We start from the raw sequence: 9,575 nt of genomic DNA, 5'->3' as shown, positions 1-9,575 counted from the left end.
ACGTAACAAAATGGAGGCATTTTCCTGCAAGCTGAGCGAAATCAGAGTGAAATTATCATTGTATATAGCTTTAAAAAGAGCTATGGTTATCAGCCACCCCCTTTTGTTATTGTAAGAACAATGAATATAATCTTTTGGGTTATAATTTCAATGAATATAATTATAAGGGCACTTTGATGGTAGGGCCCAGGCCCCCTCAGGCCCTACCTCAGCTACGCCCCTGGAAATAAGTACATGTACCATAACACCAAGTATGCAGGATGCATATTATTATGATGATAAACTCTGCTGCTACTTATCATCATATAACACTTATCTCAATATATAGTAGCACCAAGTAGAATACAACGCAGTACTTCAGAAGAAGCTGACTAAAGGAACTTGAGTAGCTAATACTGAGCAGCTGTAACTTTATTTTCACTCTAATCTAAAAATAAATCTTCAATTTTACAGCTATATTATTTACCTATTAGCTCTTAAAAGAACTGGTAATCTTTTTGTCTGAGCAGTGAGTACACCTCAACAAAGACCAAGAGAAGAACAGTGAGAATAAAAGCCATCTACTCTACTGCACAGTAATGTATAGCAACTTTGCAGTTTGTGCATGCGCATTTATTTCAAAATGGTGTCTGAAACTGAGGGGCGTGATAGATCACACCCAAATAATTAGTTCTAAAACTTTAACTAAGTAAGATAATAGAAGTACTTGTCTTGTCCTTGACACAAGCTCAAAGGAATGATGCAAATGCTATCACAAGAGTCTTTCTAGTTTTAAAGATTTCCGTGTTGATAGAAGATGAAAGAAGAAGATAAAGTCTGAAGAATTTTGCAGAAATTTGAATTTGGGCCTATTCTCCAGAAATGATCATGAGACATTGCGGCCCACTTTAAAGGTGCAAGGAGAATCACTCACTAAAGGAGAACTCATCCAAACCATTCATAAGGCTGTACAAGCTAAGATAAAAGAGCTATAATCATTTGAAAATTATAAATTTGGTCGCCATCTTGAAAAATCAACCTCAACCCTACATATAAGCTACCGCCTACATAATATAAGCTTGCATATTCAAAAAAGTACAATGCATTGAACCCAAGTTATGTTATGCAAAAGTTAAAAAATTGGTATAACAAAAACAAAGATAAAAAAATATAAAATCATTAAAGTATTCGCAAAAAATGTATTCCCAAAATCCCCTAAAGAAAAAAATGTTGTCTAAAAAACGTTATCAACAAAATCCGGACCAACAAAGACAAAAATCTTTGAAACTGTATTATGAAAATAGAGACGCAATATTAAGTGCAACAAAGGTTAAGTTTTTGAGATATAAATTTTCTGATAACGAAATGGATAAATTAAAGATAGCACTTAATAAAAAATATAAGAAGCGTCTAAATAAAGATTATTATGATCGTAATTATGGTCAAATATTATATAGATTACATTCTAATTACTCATTACCTGCACCAAATAGTGAAGCAAAGGAATATTATTCTACGAAAATTAAAGAAGCATTATATTACAGCCCCGAAATAGTGGATGATTGATTGCCATCAAGTATGAAAGGTGTTGATTTTGAGAACACATCCTATGAAAGTATGTAATGTTGCATTAAGTATATTGTTAGAATCAGTTTTGAAAAACAGATCCCACAAAGTAGGCGTATTGATACGTGCATCAAATAGCATTAGGAAATTGAAGTTGAGTGATTTTGATGAGCAATGTCACACAAAGTATAGTGAGCCTTATTTTTATGAATCAGCATATTTGTATCCTAATGATATCTGTGATAGCCAATTAGATAGTGCAATTGCAATCCCTGTTGATACAAATGGCATCTGTTATGTAGCAGGGGTTGTTAATGTATCATGAGTAGAAGAATGTAATGATAGTCACTCTGAAGATGATAACATTGACAATAAAAGAATGTATACTAATAAGAGAAAGCCTACCCTCAAACGGCACTGTACAAGCAGGTGCAAGCCTTTATTAGAGAGTAACATTAGTTCTGTTATTGAAGTTAGATGTTATTTTGATGAACCCATTAAAGAATTGAGGAAGCATTTAGATGCATGTGATGATTGTCCTAATAAGCATTATATGACTAGATCCCTGCATTTTGAAGAAATGGATCGAGTACGTTAACATGATTTATGTGATAATTCTAATGTAACGATAATTGTGACCATAATTGACAAAAGGTACCTTATGGCAGATGGGAAAATTGGTCTTTATTGCCTAAAAAATCCAACTTCCTGAGTTCCATTTATCATAAAATTAATCCAGAGGATGCAAAAAGTTACTATGTAACTTTTATAAACAATTGTTGACTAACAGGGCACTGACAGGTGGATATTTTTCATTATAATGATGAATTTAAAAATCCGCCATAAGGTACCTTTTGTCAATTATGGTCACAATTGTTAAAAAAGATGAAAATAATGTTGAAAAATATTAAAAATATTCAGAAATTGTTTGTGAAAGGATAAGCCATCCTATTGTGTGTAGTAGTAATGATACTGAATGTAAAAGCATGCTGCGTATTTTCCATCTGTTCATTATCTTTTGTTGAGACGCCTTTTAAAACACTTTTATATTGCTAGAAATGCCCATTTAACAATAGATATTATTGATTCTTCCCTTGCTGATAATGATATAGAACAATTGATAAATTTAAAAATTAATGAAGCCAATTAGACTGAATTTGATGTGTATTATGCTATTAATGATGGTGAAGAAGAAGACCCAATTAGAATACCCAACTTAGCTACTGTACTTTATTTTCAGTATTCAGATGCTATTGACGAATTTAAGAAAGCTTTGTTTGATCAGGCTGTTAATGCTTGTTGTAGCTGTGAGAGGCTTTTAAGAAAAAATCTGTCACTGAAGCTAAAAATTTATATAGCGATGTTTGCAATATCCTATTAGATTACATTAGAGAGAATGATCCTACAGCAATAATGAAGTTATGTATATTTGTATTCATTGTAAACGTATTATTAGGAAAAATGCAGTTCCTGCACGTTGTGTGCTCAATGGGTTAAAGTGTGAGCCACTACCAAAAGAATTGGAAAATTTGGATCATTTAAGTTGCCAGTTAATACACAGAGCCAAGTGTTTTCAGACAATTGTTAAGCTAGGCAGACACACCTTAAAAGTGCCTACATATAATTCTTTGAAGGCTCTTAAACGTGAAATGTTTTATTTACCCCTTCCATTAGAAAAAACCATGTAAACTTTAAATGAGATTGGTCTAGATTCCAATCATTTGCCTAATTCAAAACTTTATTATTATTAATGGACAGACTACTAAATCAAATAATGTCTGGCGTAGCCTAGTTGATGTGAATAAAATAAAAGCAGTACTAAGGAAATTAAAAGAAATAAATTGGCTTTATAGAAACGTAGATGATGATTCCATCGGCAAATTGTCTAAAAATGTCATACAAGTAGTTAGCAATACTACTTGCAAAATGCTTGAAAAAGCAAATGATCAAGATTTACAAGGCCTTTCGGCATATACCATTAGAAATCTTGATAGTACAATTACAACAGGTTCTGATATCAGTCAATATAAATTAATGAATGTAAAAGAAGCGCCTATAGACAATAGGTAAAGAGCATCTTGATTTGTGATGCTTTCTTACTTTATTTCCTACTGGACAATATGGAGAGCATCATCCCAGACAAAGCTATCCAGCACAGACTTTATCATTTAGTGAATACATATAATCTAGACTTTTAAACAGATTCCAGATTTCATAGAAGTCATTCATATTCTTTGCACTATTACAGATTAAAAATTAACAAGGCCTTAAAAACTGGCATATATAATATATTAAAAACATCAAGGGGAAATGTTGGTCAAACTGTTGCTGAAATATTAGAAAAATTAAATGTTTTAGATGAAGAATTTGAGGGCAATTTAAGTACCATGTTGGCTCCAATATGGGGCAAAAATCAATATTAGTTCCGTGTGAAAGGTGAAGTCAAAGCAATGATTGCTGAGTATGGCTCACTAACGCTTTTCCTTACATTAAGTTGTGCTAAATACGATCCAGCTAATATAGCGCAATATTTAAGAAAAGTAAATAATGCACCACAATTATATAGTACTTCTAGATTATGTACTGAGGACACTGTTTCAGTATCATGACAATTTTCATACAAATTGTGGATTTCTTTAACATAGTCATTCTCCAGAAAGGTGTTCTAGGCAAAGTAGAGCAATATTATGTTAAAAAAGAATATCAATTGCGTGAAGCGCCTCATTGTCACATCCTCCTATGGATTGAAACTGCTCCCGTTGTCGATGTTGATTGTCCAGAAGAAGTCTGTTCATTCATACAAGATAGGATTACTTGTCATATACCAAATAGTAGTACATCGCCTGATTTAAAATTTTTGGTAACAAAATACCAAATGCACAGCAAATACTGCAAGCGAAAGATTAAAGTTGGCAAGACCTATGTATCTAGATGCTTATTTGATTTTCCTAGACCAGTACGAGATAGTATTTGCATCAGTGCTGTAGAAAACAGCTTAAAATTATGCAATAAAATATATTATCTCAAACGAAATGAAAGAAGTTCGAGTCAACGACTATAATCCTTTACTGCTAAAATTGTGGCGTGCAAATATGGAATTGCAATGCATAGCGGAGAGGAGTCTTTCCTTAACAGAGTATGTAACTGGATATGTCACTAAAGCAGAAAAGAGTCATGCACAAAAGAGTCATGCACAGGACTTATGGGATGAAGTCAGCAGCTGTGACAACATATACAGCAGGCTTCGGAAAATCGGCCAAAAATTACTTTGAGCTCAAGAAGTAGGACTATATGAAGCTTGCAATCTTCCTCTTGGTGAAACTTTATACATGAAATCAGTAACTATACAGTACTTTAATGTGTACTTGCCTCATAAGAGGAGCAGAAAAATCAAAAACTATTCATATTTAACTAAAATGGATCGATCTTCGAAAGACATCTTTAATCCTAGCATAATTGAACACTTTTATCCAACAAGACCAAATAACATGGAAGATGTATCTCTTTATGAATTTGTTTCCAATTACAAACTTGATAAATAGGAGAAAATGGAGAAAGAGAATACAAACTTCGATCAAAGCCAGTCCTTCCAAACCATAGGAAATTTAATCCTGTGCAAGAAGCGGAAAGAAACAATTTTTATTACTTGCTAATATTTTATTTGTGCCTTTTAGAGACAAGAGCACACTGGTAATGGAAGGAGAAACAATGGAAGAAGCTTTAAGGCGTCACAGAGAAGCATCTATACGTGGCATTGAAAATTATTTCAACAAACTACAGAAATTATTAGAAGCTGAACGTAATTGGAAGAAAATAGTTGCTGCAACTTCCCATCACACAATTGGCGAGAAGCTACTATAAAGAGACAATAGATTAGTGGAAAAAAGAAAGGAACTTGCTGTGATACCATATAGGAAAATTGTGACTGCCCAAAATTTTTAAGGATTTCGTGCTTTTTTCCTTCACAAAAACAGAAATAAAAAATTGATTCAATAAGTTTTAAAGTGCAAATAGTAGAAAACCAAGAATGAAATAAAAAATTGATTTTTGAACTGAGCCATGATATTTTTGGGCCATAAAAATTTACAGCTATACTGAAGTGTGAACACTATAGTTTTGACTACATTCGTCATAGTTGAATTAACTTGTGAAGGTGTTTGGGTGTTGTTGCAAACTGACAGAATGCAGTTGTTACAGTACAAAGAAAGTGTCAAATCTTAATTACTAGAGTAAAATTTTCTCTTGGGCCAAGTGCTGGAAGCTTGAGTTTCTTGGACTTCTACTCTGGGCACACACACATTTAGCAGGCTCTATTTGTTACATACCATTTCTAGTCAAGCGTCTGAAGTTAGCTACTCTTGCTAAGTACAAGCACTTCATGTAAAGTCAAGAGGTATGTGTAAGTGATGTTTAGACAATCATACCTTCAAAACAATGTTCCAGCAAAACGCTGTTTTTTCAGATTAAGTTTCTGTGACTCAGATATTAAGAGGCGTTGTTACTCAAAGCACAAAAAAATTATTGAGAACCTGCTACATTTAGCAAAATTCATGGCTTTTGCCGGCTATACTTCAAAAACTAGTAGAAAGTAACTTTTTCTAGCCCCATGTGAAGTTTTTGTCACTGTAGGAGAGCCCCTTTTATAACCACGGAGACTCAAAGTAAGAATTGCAATAGACAGAATGAATGAATGACAAAAAACTTGCTTAATAATTGTAATACATTAATAATTATAGCCTAGGGTTATGATTTCATTTATACATAACAGACACATTACTTACACGTAAACTAGATTTCTTCAGCTTCTCACCAAATCAGCATGAGTGAGTGCTGACTAAGAACAAGTAGACATTCAAGTCGTTTAGGGTCCATTACTAATGATTCACCTGCTTTGCACAGTAAGCTGTTACCTGCATCACAAGTCATATGCATGGCTTTTACACGGTATTAGTTCTGTTTAGGCCTATCTCGTGCTTATGTGTTAATTTTTAAAAATTATGGCTTCAATAATTATTCAGAGCGTGAATTAGAAGAACTACAAGAAAACTTGCTGAACTTTGTAGAAGTGTTGATCAGCATCAGTACTGAGAATACGTACACAGATCAATTGAAATGTTTGCATTTGTTAAGGGTGGTGTACAGAGACTGCTGGTTTAGCCTGTGTCACTTAACTTTCACTAGCATGAGCATCTGGAATGTGGTAGAGTTCAGGTTGCTGGCTATTCTACCAGTAGCATTTTGGCCTTCTTTTAAGTAATCATGAAAGTATGTTTTGCACTATAGGCCTTGGCAGTTTTTGAATAATTGCAGTTACAAGTGGTCTTTGTAATTTCATACCTACTAATCAAGTGGCGAACTCTGTATGTAAGTTCCCTGAGTTGGTGTATTGAACTTTTCCTATGCCTACTGTCTGTGAGTCTGTATTAGTGAGATACTAAGCTAATGATCCATTGTTGTTTGTCATAAAATTTTATCTCACAAATCATTGTTCGTTCTCACAATTAACATGAATTCTTTATTACTGATATGTAATTTTTACTATACCAAATACTATCGTCAGTCTGTATCTCAATATACAAGTACACGTACTGTACCTGACTGTACTTGTAACTGAATGCCATTACAAAGTATTGCCCAGCCCCACCTTGAGCCTGGCCACATTTTTCCTTATAGTAAGGTAGCATGACTGTATGACATATACCGGTTTGTAAAGCCTACATAGTTTTTATATCAAATAACTAAGATAACCTGTTTTCAGATATTCTTGATGTTTTACACCATTGTATTTAGCATATAATTTATGTTGAGGATATGTTTAATATCAGTCTCAATATTGATTGTGTTAGAGATGTTACTTTGGCATTGGAATCTGTGGAAGCACATTATTGGCACAGAAGCTAGCCTCACATAGAAATAGAACATCAGTTGGAGTATTTCAAAGAATGTGGTTTCCGCGTCAAGGTTAATGCTGATATGCATTGTTGTTCAAAGCGAATGATAGAAAGGTGGATGAATGAGCTATCAATTGGTTAAGGAAATATTTAAAAAAATCTACAGCCTTCAGTCCCGCTATCGTCTTGCATTAGGCAGCTCATTCTTATAGGCAGGTAGATTGCTCTTTTGTTGTATAGTTGTATAACGTTTGCAATCACATGATGATACATATGGGTTTATGGCACTTTATTTTAAGCCACTTTTCATTTTCTTTGTATTAAAGCTTTGGTGTTGTTAATAGTTAAAGTTCTATAAATCATATAAATTGACTACTTGCATATGCAGTTGTAATTCTTATTGCCTTCTGACAAAATTGACATTAAAATTCCACTGTGTGTGTGCAAGATTTCTAAGTATTTGCTATTATAATTATACTTTAAAGCTCACATATCGTAATGCTGCTATAGGTTAATACCGCAGAATTATTCTCTACAATTTGTAAATATAGGTACTGCATTTCTCTGTTATCAATGACTTGCTGTTTTTCTGCTCCTCATACTAATTCAAGTAATGAACTGTAAAATACCTACACATTATGCATGTACAATAATGTATGTATGAACATTGTTATTTTTTATTATGCCTCAAGATGCAATGTACACTACATTGCATGTAAATGTATGTTGAATAAGAGGGAGAGGGGAGAGAGAATGGGGTGTCTTCCTGGTAAGTAATTTGACGTATCATTCATTGTGTAGGAGAATGTCGCCAAATGATTGAAGGAAAGAAATGCTGAAGAGGGCTGTAAAGTGTCCAATTAAAGCAAGAGTTTAAAGATCGACATCACTGTACAAAAGGCAGTTATAACGGAGGAAATTTATTTAGTCAGTCCACAGTGCTGTTTTTATAGTTTTCATAGTGTTTGTTTGTGGGACTCTACTCAATTTTCTGAAGCATTATTACTGTAAAAAAATAAGAGCACTGTATAATTTATTCTACCTAACTTAACAAGACTTTTCACATACAGGGTAGTTATAGTCAGCCCCTCGCACTGGCTCATATCGTGATGGGTAGGAGGAAATTTACATTGTCTGAATTTGGAGAGTAAGAAGCTCAAGCTAGTCACATGCAGTATAAGCGTATCGATCGATTACTTTTTGCAACTTCCAATAGGATTCACCTACTCTGTTGAGGAGGGTCACAAGAGTGAAAGCCTAGTGGCGGGGCCACAAGTTTACAATTGGGTGGGCACTCAGTGTCACTTTGTGTGCTTAGTATAGTAGTAATATTTTTAAATTTTTCATGAATGCTTTTAATCAAGTAAATTAAATACAGTTTTGGTAAAGCATAATCAAGGAATCGTACTACTTGTAAGAAAACCATCATAGTTTCATCCAATCAAGAAAGAAGAATTCAACAATTGTTATCTGCAGAGGCAAAATCATTAATTATTTAATCATAATCTAAGATCATAGAAGCCATATCCTTTTCAAATGACAAAATAGCCAAGTCAATCTTGCCCCAATGTAGTCCTTAGTTTTGTTAGAATGCTCACACTCACCACTTGTAACGGCAATTGTGAAGGCAATTTGAACAGTTTCATAAAGGTTTCGATATGCTGGCAACGAGGAATGAAGATAGCAGCCCAGCTGACTTGTACTGTCTATAGTGTTGCTGAGAGTAGCAATTGATTGGGAAAACAAAGCAACTTGTATTTCTAGCATGGCTACATCTATCCCATACATGAGAGAAAAGGGCTTCATGTCTTCACATTTCAAAGAGGCAGAGGATGATGGACTGCATGTGGCTATTCCCCTCAATGTAATACAGTTTTACTGATTAAATTGCTCATTTATGTCAACGATGAAGTTTTCAATTACTGGTAGGTACAATGATGTTTTGAAGTAACCTGACGCTGTACTAGGTTCACGTGAACCAACGGATTCAGTGATGATGCTGTCTTGTAGATGAGCAGGTCCTCTTTGCTTTTTAGTATTGAAGTGAGTTGAAATAGAATGAGCAATAGCTATGTCAGTGGCATAATTATAAACTTGTTCCCAGTATTCATTAGAACAAAAACCCTGAAGCATGGCCTT

This window comes from Amphimedon queenslandica, unplaced genomic scaffold, assembly GCF_000090795.2.
Source record: "Amphimedon queenslandica unplaced genomic scaffold, v1.1 AMPQUscaffold_13376, whole genome shotgun sequence".
NCBI classification, from domain to species: Eukaryota; Metazoa; Porifera; class Demospongiae; order Haplosclerida; family Niphatidae; genus Amphimedon; species Amphimedon queenslandica.
Note: the sequence above shows the minus strand (reverse complement) of the source record.